Below are 23,995 nucleotides of genomic sequence, written 5' to 3' on the forward strand. Positions count from 1 at the left end.
ACCAGACAAAGAGGTACCACCACTTGACCAAGTTGACACATGAACCTGACCTTGACAGTCCACCCCACGTCAACTTGGCAGCTATACTTACCACCTTAAACCATACCTAATTTCCAAATAAAAAAACAATAAAACACACATTTTTTTCTTTCACTTAACAATACTCAGCTGTCCTGCATATAACCAGAAACACATTAAATCTCTCCAGAATAGGGTGCAAGTCTGGGGAAGAGGTATGTGGATAGGCCTTTCTGAGTGGGCTAAAAACATGAAGATATTTGTGTCCCATGTGAATGTGCACCAAGGGGTGACTTCAGCAGAGGAAGGTTTTGATAATCAAGTGGATAAGATGACCTGTTCTGTGGATACCAGTCAGCCTCCTTCCCCAGCAACTCCTGTCATTTCCCAATGGGCTCATGAACAAAGTGGTCATGGTGGTAGGATTGGAGGTTACGCATGGGCTCAGCAATGTGGAAGCAATGGACTTCCACTCATGAAGACTGACCTGGCTACAGCCACTGCTGAGTGCCCAATCTGCCAGCAGCAGAGACCCACACAGTCCCTGATATGCACCATTCCCCGAGGTGACCAGCTGGCTACATGGTGGCAGATTGATTACATTGGATCACTCCCTTCATGGAAGGGACAGTGATTTGTTCTAATGAGAATAGATACATCCTCTGGATATGGGTTTACTTTCCCTGAATGCAATGCTTCTGCCAAAACTACCATTTGCGGGCTTACATAATGCCTTATCCATCATCATGGTATTCCACACAGCATTGCTTCTGATCAAGGAACCACCTTCATAGCAAATGAAGTGTGGGAATGGGCACATAATCCTGGAATTCTCTGGTCTCACCATGTTCTCCACCATCCAGAGGCAGCTGTATCGATAGAACTATGGAATGGCCTCTTGAAAATTCAATTTGAGTGCCAGTTAGGGGGCAATATCTTGCAGGTCTGGGGTGATGTTCTCCAGGAGGCTGTGTATGTTCTGAATCAGCATCCACTGTATGGTGCTGTTTCTCCCATAGCCAGGATCCATGGGTCCAGGAACCAAGGGGTGGAAATGGGAGTGGCACCACTCACTATTACCCCTAGTAATCCACTAGGAAAATTTTTGCTTCTTGTCCCTGCAAACTTGAGCTCTGCTGGTCTGCAGGTTTTAGTTCCAAAAGGGGAAGTGCTTCTACCAGGAGAAACAACAGTGCTTCTACTGAACTGGAATCTAAGACTGCCACCTGGTCACTTTGGCTTGCTCATGTCCCTGGATCAACAAGCCAAGAAAGGGATTACATTACTGACTGAGCTGATTGACCCCAACTGTCAGGGAGGAATAGGACTGCAACTACACAATGGAGGTAAAGATGAGTTTTCCTGGAATGTAGGAGATTCCCTAGGACATCTTTTAGTACTACCATGCCCTGTGATTAAAATCAATGGAAAACTGCAACAACCCAATGCAGACAGGACTAGCAATGGCTCTGAAACTTCAAGAATGAAGGTTTGGGTCACCCCACCAGGCAAAGAATCACGACCAGCTGAAGTGCTTGCTGAGGGTAAAGGGAACATTGTGAAAGAAAGTAGTGATAAATAGAAACCACGACCACGTGATCAGTTACAGAAACAAGGACTATAATGCTGTTTTGTTCATGTTATACTATTCAAGTTGTAAGATATCAAGTTTAAGAATGAATATTACCCAAGGACTTGTACCCTATTCTGGAGAGATTTAACATGCTTCCGGTTATATGCAGGACAGTTGAGTATTGCTAGATGAGAGATAAAATGTGTCTTTTATTGTTTTCTATTTCAAAATTAGGTATGGTTTAAGGTGATGAGTATAGCTGCCAGGTTGACAAGGGGTGGACTGTCATGGTCAGGTTGATGTGTCAACTTGACCAGTGGTGGTACCTGTTTGGTTGGGCAAGTGATGGCCTGTCTGTTCCTGTGAAGACACTTCATAGAATTAAATCATGATCATGTTGGCTGCATCCACAGCTGATTCCATTTGCAATCAGCCAAAGGGAGTATCTTCTGCAATGAGTGATGCTTAATCTAATCTTTGGAGGCCTTTTAATGCGGATTCAGAAGAGACAGGTTCTCTTCCTGCTTGGACCAGTGAGCCTCTCCTGTGGAGTCCGTCCAGACCCTCCATCAGAATCATCAGCTTCACAGCCTGCCCTATGGATTGTGGACTCTATGTTCCCACAGTTATATGGACACATATAAATTTTCTATTTATGAATATTTCCTGTTGATTCTTTTTCTTGAAGAACCCTAACTAATACAGTGTCGTCCCCTGAGTGCCTTAGATCTGACATTTCTATAGACTTACTTTAATTTGGACATCTCCACAGCCTTAGAACTATAAACTAGCAACTTATTAAATTCATCTTTTTAGAAGTTGTTCCATTTCTGGTATATTGCATTCCAGCAGGTAGCAAACTGGAACACATGGGAAGGCATGTGTCTCGCATCTGCTGATCCTTGTTCCCAGTTCCATTGCTTCCAGGTTCTGAGGCCAATGGTTTTTATCTCTAAATGTCTAAGGGCCTTCGCTTGGCAACTCCGGGACACAACTCTGGGTTCTGGCTTGCTTAGCATATCATGGAAAGGCACATAGCAACATCTCTCTCTCTGTCAGCACTCCAAGCATCTATCTCAAAGTGTCTACATCTCTGTCAGCTCAGAAGCAAATCTACTCCAAGTGTCTCTGTTGGCTCTGAACATGGAGATAATCTGATCCAAAGGTCACACCCACAACTGGGAGCGTCACATCCCTGTAGAGGTAATCTAATCAAAAAGGTTTCCACTCCACAATATTGAATCAGGATTGAAGGACATGGCTTTTCTGGGGTACACAGCACTTTCAAACTAGCACAGTTTACAAATGATACTTCTAAATCTCAGCAACAGTGAGAAATATAAATGACTTCCCATATATACAAAATATTCATTTATAGCCATATATATAAATGGTTAGTATCTTAATTCCTCCTTAATTGGATAACTTAATTGGATAATTAATTCCAACTACTAATTGGATAACTATATGAATATGAATAAAATATATATTTTGAACATCATCAGAGTATCAAATATAATATTCAAATGTTAATAAACAAGATATATCATAGCTAAGAATAGCTTTTTAGTCATTTTTTTCATTTGTTTTTCATCCCCTTGGTGCCATTATCATGAGTTTTAATTTTATATTGTCATGATTTTGTAATTTGCATTTGGGTGAAAGCTTCAATGTTCCCTTTGCAATTTCATCAGATGTTAAGGTATAGTTCAAACTTCTGCTGTTGATCTTTTATAGGAATCCACAACAAGAATAACTTCCCTTTCCTCCCTTCTTGCTAAGGGTGAAACAAATGATTGAGTTGTTGAAGAACCAGCTGTCAGATTCAGATATAAAGGTAATTAATTTTGTGTTCAGTCATTAGCAAATTATCAGCACTTTGCACAGACATTGATTTGCACTGATGGTCCTATTCCATCCTCTCAAACTTGGTCTCTCCAGTATACTTTCTTATTTTAATGCAGTAGTTTTCAGTCAGAGGCACTTTTGCCCCTAAGGGGACATTTGGCATTTGGTAATGCCTGGAAACATTTTATTTGTTACATTAAGATGGGAGGAGGAGACAGGTGGAATTGCTACTGGCGTTCATGGGTGGATGACAGAGATGCTGATAAACATCCTACCATGATAACACCTCTTTCCACTATACTGGCTTGCAAGTCACAAATCAGTCTCTGATGCTACAACAAAACAAAGATTGCAACAAAAGATGACTTGTCTTTCAAACTATATACCTGTCATGTAATAACAAAAAAGTTTTGGTTTTCTTTTCTTCACTGTCCCATTTTGGAAAAGAATAATTTCCAGTTGACTACGATAAAACAATCCATTTGTGTGATCCTGGGCAAGTTTCTTAACATCTCTGCCTCTGTCTTCTTTTCTGTAAAACCAGGAAAATAACAACTTATCTCATAAAAGATTTTAAGATGATTCCTTGAGAAACACGTAACACAGTCCCTGGATCATACTAAGAACTTTGTAATTGTTAGCTGTTGTTACTGTTACTGCTGATGTCTGTACTTTCTCACTTTCCATTCACATTTAAGTCTACTGCTCTTATCTCAGCTGAAATTGCTCTGACGGTGGTTACCAATGACTTCTTACATGCTGATTCTAGTGGCCTTTTTGGGTGTAATTATGATATTTGCAGCAGTTGACACTTTTGCCCAAACACTTCAAAAATCTCTCCCTCAGCTTCTGGATCCTCTTGTCTTCTGTTATACCGTTATCTCTAGTCACTCTCTTGGATTCTTTCTCTTAAATTTGGTGTGGATTGCATTTCTAAACTTGACCCTCTTCTCTATAAATTCTTCCTATGCAGTCTCTTTTATACTCTCATGGCTTTGAAGTCCAGCTATATCTTGATAATTCCCAAATTTGCATCTATAGTTCAGATTGCTGTCATGGGCTCCAGATTTGTTTCTTAATTGCCTGCTGGATGTATTATTTACTCAGAAGTGTTACAGGTGTTCCTAATTTAGTGTGTCTTAAAAGTAGCTCATCACCTCTCTTCCCAACCTGCACCTCCTGCAGTCTTGTTTATCTTGCTTGACTGATTTATTGCTTACTCTGTTCTTGAGCTAGGTACTTCTTGTTGTCTCTGACCCCTTATATTCATTCACTCACCACATTCTTTGGAAAAATTCTTTCACGTCTTTGTGTATGTGTGTGTGCATTCACACACGCGTGTGTGCACCCTCTTGTATGAATTCTTGGAATATCCTCACACACCCACTAGAAAAAAAATTTCCTCAACAGTGCAACTTAAATCATCTCTCTAAAGCACATGTCTAAGCATGCTATTGCCCACTAAAAAATTTCATGCCTATGGAAAAACAAAGGGACGAGCTTCTTAGCATGGCCTGCAACATTTTTTCTATTATGGTTTTTTTTCCACCCTCATTTCCAAACATTTCATGTGTGATCTTTTGTTTGGTTTTACTAGATCTTTTTATTATCTGAATTTGCCAGCTTTTCATCTCTTGCCTTTGCATATGCCTTTTTTTTACTGGCTGGAGGAGGTCCTCTGTACTCATTTTATTTGGTAGCTATTTACGCGTGAGCTCTGGCTCCATTTCTCCTTCCCTTACTAGCTGTGTGACCTAGGGCAAGTTAGTGTACTTCTGTGCCTTGGTGTCCCTGAATGTAGAGTGGGGACAAGTGGTGGTTCCTATCTCATGGAGTGATTATGAGAATTATTAAGTGAGTCGCATGGATCTATAGCTTAGAGTTACTGTCATAGAACAGTGCCTGGCACATAGTAAGTGCTATATTAGTGTTTACTATTATTATCATTGTTACAATTATTACTGTATTGTACAGAACCCTTCTTACTCTTGAAGACCCTGTTCAGATGTCAACTCTTCTGTGGAGTATGTGCTGGTTCTCTAAGCACATGGTTGTTCATTCAGGCCATTGCCTACACTTTCAACAAATCTTTTAAATTACAAAACTGGCTTTCAAGGCCCTCCCTGAGCATATTTGCTCCCCAGATCTGACTGTTGACTTGCTCACCATATAATCCAGCGTTGCAGTATTGCTGTTAGTTTTCCTGAAAATGTACTTTCCCTCTGTAAGGAAGATAGTCTCCAGAGAATACCCACTCTGTTTAAACACTCCTGAGGCATCACCTCCTCTCTGAATCTTTTCCTGTCCCACAGGCAGAAAGGACCATTTTCTTTGGGCTCCATTCCACATTGTATAAACACTTCTCATTCTTGGTATCTTGACATACCAAGAATCACATCAGTTATCTTTTAGTTCAGATGTGTTGCAAGTAATTTGCTCCTAATGATAAAGTACTCAAGTGTCAAAGTTTGTGAATGATTTTTTAAAATAAAGGAGCAGTTTAAATGTTACTCTTATAATTTTGTTGCACTTTCTTTTGTGGAGAAGGGCTAGAATAGTTATTTGCACATAACTTAGCTGTTGTTCTGTGTCTCTGGCCTTAGTAAGCTGCATTAATGTTGTTATCCTTAATGGCTATGAGCGTGGAATTTCTGAAGTGCACATGAGCTGTGATTTACTTTATTTCACTTCCAAGTCACTTGGGGTTTCTTTAGAAAATGGTCAGTCCCCTGGAAGTTTGTAGTACAGATATCACGTGGGAAGTACTCAGTGGTAAACGAAGGTGGAGAGAAGGTGGAGAGCTTCTCTACATGGAGCAAGGCCTTGTGGGAGAGTGGGCAGAGAGCATAGGCTTTGCCTTACACAGACAGGTTTGAATCCTAGTTCTTTATTGGCTGCTAGATTGAGCAAGTTGCTATTTAATCTCTTTTAGCTTCAGGTTTCGCAACTGTAAAATAGGAATAATAGTAATCATCTTGTAGAGTTGTTAGGACTAGAAAAGGAAATATGTAAGGAGTGCACTGGTTCAGTGGTAGAATGCTCACCTTCCATGTGGGAGACCCAGGTTCAGTTCCTGGACCATGCACTCCCCCGCAAAATAAAGAAAAGGATATATATATATATATATATATATATATGTTGTTTAATATCATGCCTGGTACATGATGTGTCCTCTCTAAATGGCATTTCCTATTATTAGTCTATCACTAACATTGTACTGCTTTTTAAAAAATTTGTGTGTATCTGTCTCTTACTGGGTCTTAACCAGCATTAACCATTTTCCCAAATGAGGGCCTTTTCCTTATAGTTTTTTCTCGTATGTGTTTGTTGAACATATGTATGAATACAAATAATATCTTTATTTTACATTATATGCATAGCTTGTTACCTTGCTTTTTATCTAACAGTTTTTCCCATGTCACTAAACATTATTTGTGAACATTCATTATATTGCCTGAAAAAATCTTTCATGAAATGGTTCAACTATCATTTTTAATGTTTTAATGTGCTTTCAATGTTGTGAAATATCTGAGAGTTCCATTCATGTGAAATTTTTTGCCAGCATCACTCTTTTTGGGTCATCTTCATCTTTTTCATCCTAACCAGTTTCCTTGTTTAGGTTCATAAATTTGCCTTCACCAAGTTTCTATGTTTCCATATCTGGAGTCTCTGAAATGGTACATGTACCATTTATATAAACAATATATAAATGCCCCAATCCATTTAAAAGCATTCAGTTCTCAAGTCATATATACTATGTTCTCTGACGACAGTGAAGTTATTAGAAGTCTATAAGATCTCTGGAAAATTCCCTACGGGAAACATGACGAGTGGACATTCTTTGCTCAACTTATTTAGCCATTTTCCTTTTTTTAATTTTATATTTAGGATGTTTCTTTTTTTCCTTTTTTTTTGTGTTTGGTTTGTAATTAAAGGAAAAGAACTGGCCACAGATTTGCAAATCTTGAAGTGGAGTTAATAAATGAAAGTTGATAAACATATTGCCATGGTGTTTTGTTGTATACATAGCCATACTTATGCTCCTAGGCCTTAGGCTTCAGATTCTTCTCGACCAAACTAGGCCTCAGTTAACTTCCTCTTTTAGAACGGCCCCAGCTTTTAGCTATCTGCCCAGCAACCTATGACAAATATATCACCCCACACGCTAGCTACCTCTTCATAGGATAGCATAGTAACTGCATATATCACCTCATACCATCCTGCTTCTCATACCTGATAGGACAAATGCTAACCACACATTATAATATGGCATAACTCATTAACATACCTGCTTAACTCATTATCACGCTAATATAACCATACGTATAAACCCCGCACCCCAATTAGAAACAAACACATATCCTACCCTACCAATCACTATTAAACACCATCCCTTCTCCCAGTTATTTCCACCCTCTCCTTACCGCTATATAAACCCTTGTACTTCCACAAATAAACGTCGTGGTGAGCAGACTTGCTATCTCCTCCTGGTCCCGTGGTCGTCATTTCTCTCGTCGACTGCGCGCGCTCCGAAACCAGCTCGAGCCCCCCGGAGGCGACTGATCACCGCCATCCCCCGTCCGCTGGCGCGGAGACCCCTCGAGACCGGGACTTAGCAAACCCCGGCCTCCCCAGGCGGGCGGAGCGCGAGGAACCTCGGCTGCCGACCCCGCAGTGTTTGCCAGAAAAGTTCCCAAATTAATGCAGATGCTCCTTGCTTTGCACAGTACCGCAGGACCACAAAGATGGCCATACAGGCTGAAACCATGCAAAGCAAACGGAATCAATAGGGAAAAATACAGCTGTCTTGTAACTTTTAAAATTGTTTGTCAAAACATCAAAAACTCTCATACTATTGTTTATAAATATGTAAGGAGATTTACAAAAATAGTAAAACTGATATTTATATAGTTCACTGTAATTTAAAACAATAGAAACATTGAGAATTAAAGTATTTTATTTCTTTGACAAAACTTATCAAGAGTAGTTTCAACAGTGATGGCCTTTTCATATAACAATATGGAACATGCATCTTTTCTATACCTTGGTGAACTGTCATATTCCTTTGTAAGTTTAGATCAACTTCCAACATTTTATCCTTTGTGCTTTTAATGTTGTGAAATATCCGAGAGTTCCATTCATGTGAAATTCTTTGCCAGCATCACTCTTTTTGGGACATGTGGTAGTAAGATTCAGTTGTCAACTTAGCCAGGTGAAGGCACCTAGTTCTGTTGCTGTGAACATGAGCCAATGGTACGTGAACCTCATATGTAGCCGATTACATCTGCAGTCGGCTAGGAGGCAGGCCTGCTGTAATGAATGATGTTTGACTTAACTGGCTGGTGCTTAAAGGAGAGAGTGCAACATAGCACAGCCCAAGAAGGTCAGCATACCTCATCTCAGCACTCGCAGCACAGCCCAGGCCTTTGGAGATGCAGAAAGAAATCACCCTGGGGAAAGTTGTTGGAACCCAGAGTCCTGGAGAGAAGGCCAGCAGAGATTACCCTGAGCCTTCTCATGTAAGAAAGAACCTCAGTGGCAAGTTAGCTGCCTTTCCTCTGAGAAACTAATGAAATAAATCCCCTTTTATTGAAAGCCAATCTGTCTCTGGTGTGTTGCATTCTGGCAGCTAGCAAACTAGAACAGAACATCTCCATCTTTTTCATCCTAACCAGTTTCCTCATTTAGGTTCATAAATTTGCCTTCACCAAGTTTCTCTGGTTCTGTATCTGGAGTCTCTGAAATGGTACATGTAAGCATTGCCCAGTCAGCTATTAGAATTTCACTTCCATTGTTGTCACATTTCATTTCTTTGCTGCACTTTCATCTTTGTGCTTTGCATCTACTATACTTTGAGACCAGGAGGCAATACAAGTACATTCTTTGCTGTTTGTATGACTGAGTAGCAGATGTGCAGTGGCTGATTATGGGCAGACTTTGAAAGAAGTAATGTGACTCGTTATGAGTCATGATGCATGCCTGTTATTTAGGGGGTAATTTATGGGTTGAACAGCTGGCAGTGAAGTTTGTATTTTATGCAATTATTCACAGTTAAAATGCCATGGCGACAGAAATTTGAACCATGTTGTTAGAAGACTAGTGTCATTTAAACTGTGGTAAGTGAAGTTTGTGCACATTAGAATCATGTGGACTGCAAGGACTGCTTGTATTTCTACCACCTGAAGTTTTGTTTAAATAACTATCTGATTTCTCCTTTGATAGGAGAACTACAGACTTGAGTTTAGAAAAAGTAATATTGGTCGATGTCTCCAATTTATTAGCTTAGATTGGATGTTATCAACATACTTGCTGGTCATCTTGAATATGGAGAAAATATAGGTGCTGGTGGTCCACTGTGGTCTTACAATATTTGGATCTGCTGTAATTCTTCAGTTTAAACAAGTACAAGGTACCAACATTTTCATTTTTTTAAGGACAAACAAAAGCTATCAGGCATCTAATGATTTAAATTGAATTTAATTAACTCCTTTTTACTCTATATCAGTTACTAGATTGCTGTTTTTTAATCAGAAAAATAGTCATCCTCTACTTCATTATATTTCATCCTAATTTTGACTTAATTCTAAATTTGTAACTTTTTATGTCTAAAAATATTATTGACAGGTGATTGATGCAATGTAGATATTTTTTCTTGTTCAATTTAAGGATGACCAGGTCATTAACTGGCTGCTAGAATTCCACTCCTCATCATGTACTAAAGGTATTGAGCAGCTCTCAGTATTCTATTGAGAAGTCCACCACTTATCTCAGTGATTAATATGGAATTCATTTGCTCCTGCAAATTTTGACATGTCATAGAGCCTTGCAAATAATAGCAAGGTATGTCCCATTGTGAGTATACCTTTTTTTAATTGCAATATCTTCATGCACCATACAGTCCATCAAAATAGTATATATTGCATCAATAAAATGTTTCTATTACCTTCTTCTCCCTCCCAACTATAGAGATTGAAGTGGTTGAAAAGTTCAGAAAGTGGTGGAAGAATACTTGGCTTTCCTTGGTAATCTTTTATCGGTGCAGACTCTCTTTTTCAGAACTTATCTCAGCATGCTTCCCATTTTGTACCCTGTGAGTGTTTTCTCATTGCTTGCTTTGATTTTTTTTAAAAACCTCTCTTGATTAAAATCCTACCTTCCTAGTACACTTTTGAGATTACACCACCTTGGAAGATTTCAAGGTGCATACTGGCAACAGTTCTGGTACATCTTTGCTCTCTACAGTGACCTCTATGAAAATATTTAGGTTAATTTGTTGCTGTGATTTTGGGGGGTTGTAATTTGTTTTAGTGAGTGTCTGACAAAAATTTAGAATTCTTACTTATAGATTTTTAGTGTTTTAAAAATTATAAAGTTACTTTACTATTTTCAGATTGTAAATTTATCACTGTGCAAAGTTCAGGCTTTGAAAGAGAATAGCTGTTTTATATAGTTGTCATTCAGATTAATGACAAAATTTTTTTTCTTTTTCTTTCAAAAGCCTGAGTGATCATTAAGGGAGGTGACATGGATGTTTCACACTCTAATGATGAAGATGATAGTAAATATAAAAAGATTGAATCAAAGAATGCCTCCAATGTCTTAGAGAATGCATGCTGAACTTTAAAGTACACTTGCAACTTTGGGGCCTCGTCTAATAAGTAGACTGCAGCAAATGACAATCTTGGAGGGAATCTTTGTTACGTTTAGCATTACTATGCAAAATTGCTGTAAGTATATTACTGGTAAAATTAGTTCATTTAGTTTTCTCTGAGTTGGTTGCAGAGAAAAGTCTTGAAATTGTTATGTCTCTGATGATCATTCAGTTTTGGTTAACAGATGTTTTTAGTTCCAAGTGCATAATTTTCCAGTTTTAAGCTTTGTTTTGATATTCATACTCCTACTTTTTTTGTAGACACTCCTGAAAATTCTGACATGTCACAGAGCCTTGCAAATAATAGCAAGATATGTCCCATTGTGAGTATACCTTTTTTTAATTGCGATATCTTCACGCACCATACAGTCTGTCCAAAGTATATAATCAGTGGCTCTCAATATCTTCACTCCCTTGTGTGTTCATCACTGCGATCATTTTTCAGACACATGCATCACTCCAGAAAAAGAAATAAAAAGGAAAATCCCATACATCCCATATTCTTTACCTCTCCCTCCCACTGACAACTGATATTCCCTCTACCCAATATTTTTACCCCTTATCCTCCTCCCCCATTATTTATTTATTTTTGTCCTTATTGTTTTTACTCATCTATCCACACCCTGGTTAAAGGTAGCATCAGCCATAAGGTTTACACAATCACATGGTCATACTGTAAAACCTATGTAGTTACATAGTCATCTTCAAGAATCAAGGCTACTGGAATACAGTTCAACAGTTTCAGGTATTTCCTTCTAGCTATTCTAATACACTATAAAGTAAAAAGGAATATTTATAATGCTTAAGAATAACCTCTAGAATAACCTCTCGTCTCTGTTTGAAATCTCTCAGCCACTGAAGCTTTATTTTGTCTCATTTCTCTTGACCTTTTTGGTCAGGAAGGCTTTCTCAATCTCATGATGCCAGGCCCTGACTCATCACCAGAAGTCATGTCCCACATTTCCAAAGAGATTTAAACTCCTAGGAGTCATGTGCCATATCGGGGAGAGGGCAGTGAGTTCTCCCGCTGAGTGGGCTTTGAGAGAGAGCAAAAGAAGCAAAAGAGGTTCTCTGGGGGTGAGTCTTAGGCATCATTATAAGTAGGCTTAGCTTTTCCTTTCAGGGAATAAGTTTCATAGGGGCAAGCCCCAGGGTTGAGTGCTTGTGCCATAATGGTTGACCCCACTGCTTGTGAGAATATCAGGAATTGCCCAGGTGGGGAAGTTAATATTTCCTCCTTTTTCTCCAATCCATCAAGGGGACTTTGTACGTACTTTTTTTTATTCTCTGCCCAGATTACTCTGGGATGTATCAAGGCATCATACTAACCAACAAGATCTCACTCCTTTTTCCAAATTCCATGTAATTATGGTGTTCAAATCAACTGACCACACAAGTTAAATTAGATAGTGTGCTACCAAAAATATAAATTTTGTACCAAATAGACATTGCTTCTTTTGGTCTCATACCAAAAGTTGAAGTATTAAAATATATACCACCTCATCCTTTAGCCTGTATTCTGACCTACCTTAGTCCTATCCAGATCAGCATCTTTCATATCCCATCACGAGTATACTTTTGTTATTTATTTTGAATCATAATATTTAGTTCTCAAGAAAATTGTAATCACGTCACGAAAAAATTGTAATAATGTTACTAGCAGCACTCTTTGCTTTTTGTGTCCTGTTGGTGAACAATTACATTTTACGGAACATTGTGTTTTCTGTTCATTGTCTAATTTTTTCAAAACTTGTATGCAGAGTCTCCCTCAAACTTTATATAGTGGTTGGAATTTTTCTTTTATTTTCAACCAATGTAACATAGAAAAATTTTCAGTGAGAAACCCTTGGGTGTATTATGTCATACCATATGAATAAAATTGCAGTTCTCAGAAAGACTTTTCAGGTTTGTTGGTTTCTTTTAGAGGGGTGGCAGGATTCAAGTTTATTATCTGTTAAACTTACAAAAACATCCAAGTTATAATTTTTTAAATTAAAATAATGTATATGTGTAGTGGAAAATGTATAGATTTTAAACTGAAGCTCTTTGGTTATATTATGTGGAAAAAGCCTTTCCCTCTCATTTGCTTATTGATATCAAATTTAATAAGCTTTCTAGATATAACTTGAAAAGCACCCCCCCAAGTCATCAAGGAATTCTCTGATAAAAGTAGACATTTATTTTAAGAATCAGTTGCTTGAGGTAGTGGTTGCTGTTTGTTTCCTGTATTTATTTGCTCTGAGAATGAAAATGTTATCTTCTTAGAAAGTCCAATTAACATTGATTGGTTGAGTTCTCACAGGACATTGTGGTTTCTTATGCCCATAGCTTTGGGAAAATGTCCATCTGTTTGAAAATCAGAGCATAGTAAGAAATCTTTTCAAAGGGAAAATAATGGGAAAAATTTTTGTGTGATTTGACTATTTCTGGAGGCACCAGTGCATGATCCGGGAATCGAACCTGGGTCTCCTGCATGCAAGGCGAACATTCTACAACTGAACCACTTGTATGATTTGATTTTACATGATATTATTTTATCTTTTTTTTTCTTACAAGTTGTTTTGTCTTTTAGATTTTAAACCCAAGACTAAGAATTTGGCTCGGATTCCTTTCTTATCAAGGGACTAACTAGGGATTTCCAGTGCCTCTTTGCCTTATTACAATGTACAAGTCAGCAGCGGAGTCCATTTCAGAAATATTTTTACAAGCTTAATGCTTATACAGATAAGAACTACAAGAAGTTAATAGTTCCTAACTTACCAAAAATAAGCATGCCTTATTTGAAGATGAAACCAGAACCTTTTATAGATGAATTTTGCTTAGGTTTTTATGCAGTGTTAAGACCTATGTAGTTTTAAATACTTTTGATAGTTTCCATATAAGCATAGTTTATTTTTTTTCCTGAGTAAAAAAGTATTACATTTATTTTAAAAAGAGTTGGTATCTTATACGAATGTTTCTGGTAGTCTGTTTGAAATGTAATATTAGAAAACACTCTATCACTTATAAATATAGTGTAAAAATCCTTAACAAAATACTAGAAAACAGAATCCAGCAACATATAAAAAGAATACGCCATGACCACATGGGATTTATCTCAGGAATTGAAGTTGTTTGTTTGTTTGTTTGGTTGGTTGGTTTTTTGACTTTTTATTTTTAAATACTTCAAAACTTACTGGAGTATTATAAAACATAATACAAACATAATACAAATACAAGCCCTTAAATTTATTCCTAAAAAGTTTAATTCTTTTGGTCACTATTATGAATGGAATTTTTTCTTGATTTCCTCCTGAGATGGCTCATTATTAGTGTGTAGAAACACCACTGATTTTTGCAAGTTGATTTTGTGCCTTGTGACTTTGTTGTAGTCATTGATTAGTTCTAGGAGCTTTGCTGTGGATTTCTTGGGATTTTTTGCATATGATATCATATCATCTGCAAACTTTGAGAGCTTCACTTCTTCCTTTCCAATTATTGATTCTCTCTGTTCTTTTCATGTTATCAATTTCATTTATTTCTGCTCTAATCCTTGTTATTTCTTTCTTTCTGTTTACTTTGAGGTTGGTTTACTGTACTTTCTCTAGTTCCTTCAGGTGAAGTTAATTCCTTGATTTTTGCTCTTTCTCCTTTTTAATATAGGCATTTAAGGCAATAAATTTTCCTCTCAGCACTTTTGCTGCATCCCCTCAGTTTTTTCTTTAATTATCTATTTTTCATTGATATGTATTATATATCCTCATAACATGTTGTCATCCAAAGTGAACAATCAGTGGTTCACAATATCATCATATAGCTGTTTCTTTATCATCACAATCGACTTTTTTTGTGTGTGAAAAATAGCATATATAGAAAACAATAAACTTCAGAGTCCATCACAATAATTAGTAGTAGAACAAATTTCAGAGTTTGGTATGGGTTATGATTCCCCAATTTTAAATTTTTATTTCTTGCTACTCTAAGCTACTGGAGGCTAAAAGGAATATCAGTATAATAATTCAGCACTCATACTCATTTGTTAAATCCTACCTTCTCTGTATAACCCCACCATCACCTTTGATCTTTCTTCCATCCTTTAGGGATATTTGGGCTATGCCCATTCTAAGTTTTTCATGTTGGAAGGGGCTGTCGATAATATGGGATGGGGGGTGAAACTAGTTGATGTTCTGGAGAGGCTGGCCCCTCCACATTTCAGGACTTATTTGGTCCAGGGACCTATCTGGAGGTTGTAGGTTTCTGGAAAGTTACCCTAATGCATGGAACCTTTTTAGAATCTTATATAACACCCTAAGTGTTCTTTAGGATTGGCAAGAATGGTTTTGGTTGGGGTTTGGCAAGTTATGGTAGGTAGCAATGTCTAAATGAAGCTTGTGTAAGAGTGACCTCCAGAGTAGTCTCTCGACTCTGAATTATTTCAGCCACGCTACCTTATTTGTTATATTTCTTTTCCCCTCTTTGGGCAGGATGGCATTTTGATCCCATGGTGCCAGCGGCAGGCTAATCCCTGAGAATCATCTCCAAAGCCACCAGGGAGACTTTCACCCCTGATGTCATGTCCCACTTAGAGGGGTGGGCAATGATTTAACTTGCAGAGTTGGGCTTAGAGAGAGTGAGGCCACATCTGAGCAACAAAAGAGGTCCTCCAGAAGTAACTCTTAGACATATATAAGGTAGGCTAAGCTTCTCCATTACATACATAAGCTTCACGAGAGCAAGCCTCAAGATCAAGGGCTTGGCTTATTGATTTGGGGGTCCCTAATTTTTAGTATCAGGGTTTCCCTGGTGGTAAAGTTTAATAGTTTCATATTTTTTCTCCCATCCCACTAGGGATTTTGCCAATTTTTAAAATTTCCTGCTTAATATACTCTGGGATGTATCCAGACATTACATTAAGCTTTTCATGATTAAAGGCCCTCATTCTTATTCTGGGCTCTCTGTGTTTGGGTTATTTAAATGATCTATCCAGACAGGTTAAGTTAGATTATGTGCCACAGAAAATTTAGGTTCTGGACAAAATAAACCTTTCTTTCTTTAGTCTGAAAGAGTTGATGAGGTTCTAAAATATAGACAATGTCTTCCTTACTTCTGTATTTTGAATTACTTTAATTTCGACCAGATCGGCTTCATTCTTATCTCTAAATACCAGGTTATACATATATAAAACAGCCCCTCAAAATCCAGAAATAACAATTACCACTTTGGACTAAATGTGACTGCTATAAGAGTTTACAATCTAGGCCCCTGTTTTCTTGTAAGTATTTTCTAAAGGAGACCATATAATATTTGCCCTTTTGTATCTGTCTTATTTTGCTTCATCAAATGTCCCTCAGGTTCATTCACAATGTTGCATGCCTGACAACTTCATTCCTTTTTGTAGCAGCACAATATTCAATCATACGTATACATCACCATTTGCTAATCTACTCATTCAGTGCATCCCTTAGCCACCTCCATTCATTGGGCATCATATATCATGCCCAAAGTCAACAGTGCATCAACACTCAATTTTAGATAATTTCATAACCAATAGACACACCCTCACCAAATAGAAATCTAAACCTCCCCCTAACTCTTACCCCTTCCCCCATTATTTACTCTTGGTGTTACTGTGGTACTGTTGATGTTTTCCTGTTAAACATAACCCATAGTATGCAACGCAGTTTTTCCCCTATACCCCAAATTTATACACCCTTTGTACAAGATTCATACTTTTGCAGTAGTTCATGCAAGAACTTACTATATTTGTAGTGTTAATCAGAGGGATAATGGATCTATAAAACCCCTTTCAATCATGTTCACCTTCAATATGGTAATATTACTTATAGACCCACTAGTGAACCTCCTTCATTTCTGTCTATTCCCTTATATTTAAGTTTAATCTCACTAGCTAACCACTCACCTACCTGTAGCTTCCAGCTATCTCTAGGTCCCCTATATTCTATATTACAAGCCTCTGATTTTACCCTATCCATGTTCATAAAAGTGGAATCATATAGTATTTGGCTACTTCCACTCAGTATTATGTCCTCAAGGCTCATCCATCTCGTCATGTGCTTCAGAACTCATTTCTTTATTACTGCTGCATAATATTCCATCACACGTATATACCATACATTGTTAATTCACTCATCTGTTGATGAGCATTTGGGTTGTTTCCTTCTTTTGATGATTGTGAATAATGTTGCTGTGAACATCAGTGTGTGAATGTCTGTTTGTCTCATTTCTTTCAGCTCTTCTTGGCATATACCAAATAGTGATGTTGCCAGGTCACGGGGCAACTCAACGTCTATTTTTCTAAGGAGCCACCAAACTGTCTCCCATAGCAACTGTACCATTATCATTCCCACCAGCAGAGGATAAGTGTCCCAATTTCTCTATCCTCTCCAACATTTATAGTTTCCTGTTTGTTTAATAGTTGTCATTCTTACAGGTATGAGGTGGTATCTCATTGTAGTCTTGATCTGCATCTCCCTTATGGCTAATGAGAATGAACATCTTTTCATGTGCTTTTTAGCCATCTGTATTTGCTCTTCAGAAAATTGCCTATTCATGTCTTTAGCCCATTCTATAATTGGGTTGTTTGTTCTTTTGTTGTTGAGTTATATGATTTCTTTATGTATACAGGATATCAAACCTTTATCCGATGTGTGATTTCCAAATATTTTCTCCCATTGAGTTGGTTGCCTCCTCACCTTTTTGACAAAGTCTTTTGGGGTACAAAAGCATTTGATTTTGAGGAACTCCCATTTATCTTATTTTTTTAATTTATTGCTTGTGCTTTGCGTATAAAGTTTAGAAAGCTACCTTTTGTTACTAGGTCTTGAAGATGTTTCCCTAGATTTTCTTCTAGGAGCTTTATGGTACTGGCTCTTGTATTTAGGTGTTTGATCCACTTTGAGTTAATTTTTGTATAGGGTGTACGTTAAGGGTCCTCTTTCATTTTTTTGGCTATTGATATCCAGTTCTCCCACGCCCATTTATTGAAAAGACTGTTCTGTCCCAGGTCAGTGGATTTGGGGGCCTTGGTTGAAGATAGATTTGGTGGTCTATTTCTGTATTCTCAATTCAATTCCATTGGCCAATACTTCTATCTTTGTGCCAGCACCATGCTGTTTTGACCGCTGTGGCTTTATAATAAGTTTTAAAGTCAGGAAGTGTTAATCCTCCCATTTTGTTCTTTTTTTAGGATGCTTTTAGCTATTTGGGGTCTCTTTTGCTTTCAGATGAATTTGGTATCCAGTTTTTCCATGTCTTCAAAATAGGTCGTTGGAATTTTGATTCCTTGAATCTGTATATAAATTTGGGTAAAATTGACATCTTAACTACATTTAACCTTCCTATCCATGAGCATGGAATGTCTTTCCATCTATTTACATCTCCTTTGATTTCTTTTAGCAATGTTATGTAGTTTTCTGTGTACAAGTACTTTATGTCTCTAATTAAGTTCATTCCTAGGTATTTGATTCTTTTAGTTGTTATTTTGAATGGATTTTTTTCCTTAATTGACTCCTCAGTTAGGTCATTGCCTGTGTATAGAAACATTACTGATTTTTGCATATTAATCTTATATCCCTCCACCTTGCTGAATTTCTTTATTAGTTCAAATAACTATGTGGCAGATTTCTCAGGATTTTCCAGGTATAGTATCATGTCATCGGCAAATAATGAAAGTTTTACTTCATCGTTTCCAATTTCGGTGCCTTTATTTCGTTTTTCTCTCTGATTGCTCTTGCTAAAGCTTCTAGTGCAGTGTTGAATAATAGTGGTGAAAGAGGGCATCCTTGTCTCGTTTCTGATCTTAAGGGGGAAAGCTTTCCATCTCTGTCCATTGAGAACAGTGTTGGCTGTGGGTTTTTCACATGTCCTTTATCAAACTGAGGATGTTACCTTTGATTCCTACCTTTTGAAATGTTTTTATCAGAAAAGGATGTTGAATTTTGTCAAATGCTTTTTCAGCATCAATCGAGATGATCATGTGATTTTCCCCTTTCGATTTGTTAATGTGCTGTATTACATTAATATGATTTTCTTGTGTTGAACCATCTTTGCTTCCTGGCATAAACCGCACTTGATTTTGGTGTACAATTCTTTTAATGCTTGTTGTATTTGATTTGCTAGTATTTTGTTGAGAATTTTTGCATCTATGTTCATTAGGGAAATTGGGCTGTAGTTTTCCTTTCTTATAGCATCTTTACCCGGTTTTGGTATTAAAGTGATGTTAGCTCCATAAAATGAGTTAGGTAGTGTTCTTTTTTTACTTCAGTTTCTTGGAAAAGTTTGAGCAGAATTGGTGTTAGTTCTTTTTGGAATGTTTGATAAAATTCCCCTGTGAAGCCATCTAGCTCTGTGCTTTTTTTTTTTTAGGAAGATTTTTGATGACTGGTTGAATCTCTTCACTTGAGATTGATTTTTTGAGATCTTCTCTTTCTTCTTGAGTCAGTGTAGCTTTTTCATGTGTTTCCAGGAATTTGTACATTTCATCTAAGTTGTCTAGTTTGTTGTATTCAGGGTCTATGATAACAACCCCGCTCTCATTTCTGATTGTGTTTATTTGCATCCTCTCTCTTTTTTTCTTTGTCAGCCTTGTTTGTGGTCCATTGCTTTTTTTTTTTTTGGTCCATTGATTTTATTCATTTTCCAAAGAACCAACTTTTGTTTTTATTGATTCTTTCTTTCTATTGTTCTTTTTTCTCCCATTTATTTACCTCTGCTTTAATCTTTGTTGTTTCTCTTCTTCTATTTGCTTTGGGGTTAGTTTGCTGGTCTTTCCTAAGTTTCTCTAGGTGATCAATTAAGTCCTCACTTTTTGCTCTTTCTTGTTTTTAATATAGGCATTTGGAGCAATAAATTTCCCTCTAAGCACAGCCTTTGCCACATCCCATAGGTTCTGATATGTTGTATTTTATTTTTCATTCATCTCTAGATTGCTACTGATTTTTCTAGCAATTTCTTCTTTGACCCACTGGTTGTTTAAGATTGTGTTATTTAATCTCCATGTATTTTTGAAAATTCTCATTCTTTGGTGCTTATTGATCTCCAGCTTTATTCCATCATGATCAGAGCGAGTGCTTTGAATAATTTCAGTGTTTTTATATTTATAAAGACCTTTTTTGTGTCCCAGCTTATAATCTATCCTGAAGAATGTTCAATTAGCGTTAAAGAAGAATGTATATCCTACTGTTTTGGGGTATAACAACCTATATTTGTCTGTTAGGTCTAATTCATTTATCCAATAGTTTAACATCTCTGTTTCCTTGTTGATCCTCTGTCTGGTTGTTCTATCTATAAAGGAGAGTGGTGTATTGAAGTCTTCTACTATTATTGTTGAAATGTCTTTTGCTTCCTTCTGTTTTTTTTTTATTAATTAAAAAAAATTAACAAAACATTTAGAAATCATTCCATTCTACATGTACAATCAGCAATTCTTGATATCATCACATAGTTGCATATTCATCATTTCTTAGTACATTTGCATCGATTTAGAAAAAGAAATAAAAAGACAACAGAATAAGAATTAAAACGATAATAGAAAGAAAAAAAAAACCTATACCTCACATGCAGCTTCATTCAATGTTTTAACATAATTGCATTACAATTAGGTAGTATTGTGCTGTCCATTTCTGAGTTTTTATATCCAGTCCTGTTGCACAGTCTGTATCCCTTCAGCTCCAATTACCCCTTCTCTCTTTTTTTTTTTAATTAACGGAAGAAAAGAAATTAACACAACATTTAGAAATCATACCATTCTACATATGCAATCAGTAATTCTTAACATCATCACATAGATGCATGATCATCGTTTCTTAGTACATTTGCATCAGTTTAGAAGAACTAGCAACACAACTGAAAAAGATATAGAATGTTAATATAGAGAAAAAAATAAAAGTAATAATAGTAAAAACAAAACAAAACAAAACAAAACAAGAACCTATAGCTCAGATGCAGCTTCATTCAGTATTTTAACATGATTACTTTACAATTAGGTATTATTGTGCTGTCCATTTTTGAGTTTTTGTATCTAGTCCTGTTGCACAGTCTGTATCCCTTCAGCTCCAATTGCCCATTATCTTACCCTGTTTCTACCTCTTGCTGGACTCTGTTACCAATGACATATTCCAAATTTATTCTCGAATGTCCGTTCACATCAGTGGGACCATACGGTATTTGTCCTTTAGTTTTTGGCTAGACTCACTCAGCATAATGTTCTCTAGGTCCATCCATGTTATTACATGCTTCATAAGTTTATCCTGTCTTAAAGCTGCATAATATTCCATCGTATGTATATACCACAGTTTGTTTAGCCACTCTTCTGTTGATGGAGACTTTGGCTGTTTCCATCTCTTTGCAATTGTAAATAACGCTGCTATATACATTGGTGTGCAAATGTCCGTTTGTGTCTTTGCCCTTAAGTCCTTTGAGTAGATTCCCAGCAATGGTATTGCTGGGTTGCATGGCAATTCTATATTCAGCTTTTTGAGGAACCGCCAAACTGCCTTCCACAGTGGTTGCACCATTTGACATTCCCACCAACAGTGGATAAGTGTGCCTCTTTCTCCGCATCCTCTCCAGCACTTGTCATTTTCTGTTTTGTTGATAATGGCCATTCTGGTGGGTGTGAGATGATATCTCATTGTGGTTTTGATTTGCATTTCTCTAATGACCAGGGACATTGAGCATCTCTTCATGTGCCTTTTGGCCATTTGTATTTCCTCTTCTGATAGGTGTCTGTTCAAGTCTTTGTCCCATTTTGTAATTGGGCTGGCTGTCTTTTTGTTGTTGAGTTGAACAATCTCTTTATAAATTCTGGATACTAGACCTTTATCTGATATATCATTTCCAAATATTGTCTCCCATTGTGTAGGCTGTCTTTCTACTTTCTTGATGAAGTTCTTTGATGCACAAAAGTGTTTAATTTTGAGGAGCTCCCATTTATTTATTTCCTTCTTCAGTGTTCTTGCTTTAGGTTTAAGGTCCATAAAACTGCCTCCAATTGTAAGATTCATAAGATATCTCCCTACATTTTCATCTAACTGTTTTATGGTCTTAGACCTAATGTTTAGATCTTTGATCCATTTTGAGTTAACTTTTGTGTAAGGTGTGAGATATGGGTCTTCTTTCATTCTTTTGCATATGGATATCCAGTTCTCTAGGCACCATTTATTGAAGAGACTGTTCTGTCCCAGGTGAGTTGGCTTGACTGCCTTATCAAAGATCAAATGTCCATAGATGAGAGGGTCTATATCTGAGCACTCTATTCGATTCCATTGGTCGATATATCTATCTTTATGCCAATACCATGCTGTTTTGACCACTGTGGCTTCATAATATGCCTTAAAGTCAGGCAGCGCGAGACCTCCAGCTTCGTTTTTTTTCCTCAAGATGTTTTTAGCAATTCGAGGCAGCCTGCCCTTCCAGATAAATTTGCTTATTGGTTTTTCTATTTCTGAAAAATAAGTTGTTGGGATTTTAATTGGTATTGCACTGAATCTGTAAATCAATTTAGGTAGGATTGACATCTTAACTATATTTAGTCTTCCAATCCATGAACACGGTATGCCCTTCCATCTATTTAGGTCTTCTGTGATTTCTTTTAACAGTTTTTTGTAGTTTTCTTTGTATAGGTCTTTTGTCTCTTTAGTTAAATTTATTCCTAGGTATTTTATTCTTTTAGTTGCAATTGTAAATGGGATTCGTTTCTTCATTTCCCCCTCAGCTTGTTCATTACTAGTGTATAGAAATGCTACACATTTTTGAATGTTGATCTTGTAACCTGCTACTTTGCTGTACTCATTTATTAGCTCTAGTAGTTTTGTTGTGGATTTTTCCGGGTTTTCGACGTATAGTATCATATCGTCTGCAAACAGTGATAGTTTTACTTCTTCCTTTCCAATTTTGATGCCTTGTATTTCTTTTTCTTGTCTAATTGCTCTGGCTAGAACCTCCAACACAATGTTGAATAATAGTGGTGATAGTGGACATCCTTGTCTTGTTCCTGATCTTAGGGGGAAAGTTTTCAATTTTTCCCCATTGAGGATGATATTAGCTGTGGGTTTTTCATATATTCCCTCTATCATTTTAAGGAAGTTCCCTTGTATTCCTATCCTTTGAAGTGTTTTCAACAGGAAAGGATGTTGAATCTTGTCAAATGCCTTCTCTGCGTCAATTGAGATGATCATGTGATTTTTCAGCTTTGATTTGTTGATATGGTGTATTACATTAATTGATTTTCTTATGTTGAACCATCCTTGCATACCTGGGATGAATCCTACTTGGTCATGATGTATAATTCTTTTAATGTGTTGTTGGATACGATTTGCTAGAATTTTATTGAGGATTTTTGCATCTATATTCATTAGAGAGATTGGTCTGTAGTTTTCTTTTTTTGTGATATCTTTGCCTGGTTTTAGTATGAGGGTGATGTTGGCTTCATAGAATGAATTAGGTAGTTTTCCTTCCACTTCGATTTTTTTGAAGAGTTTGAGGAGAGTTGGTACTAATTCTTTCTGGAACGTTTGGTAGAATTCACATGTGAAGCCATCTGGTCCTGGACTTTTCTTTTTAGGAAGCTTTTGAATGACTAATTCAATTTCTTTACTTGTGATTGGTTTGTTGAGGTCATCTATTTCTTCTTGAGTCAAAGTTGGTTGTTCATGTCTTTCTAGGAACCCGTCCATTTCATCTAAATTGTTGTATTTATTAGCGTAAAGTTCATAGTATCCTGTTATTACCTCCTTTATTTCTGTGAGTTCAGTAGTTATGTCTCCTCTTCCATTTCTGATGTTATTTATTTGCATCCTCTCTCTTCTTCTTTTTGTCAATCTTGATAAGGGCCCATCAATCTTATTGATTTTCTCATAGAACCAACTTCTGGTCTTATTGATTTTCTCTATTGTTTTCATGTTTTC

This window comes from Tamandua tetradactyla, chromosome 23 (assembly GCF_023851605.1).
Source record: "Tamandua tetradactyla isolate mTamTet1 chromosome 23, mTamTet1.pri, whole genome shotgun sequence".
NCBI lineage: Eukaryota > Metazoa > Chordata > Mammalia > Pilosa > Myrmecophagidae > Tamandua > Tamandua tetradactyla.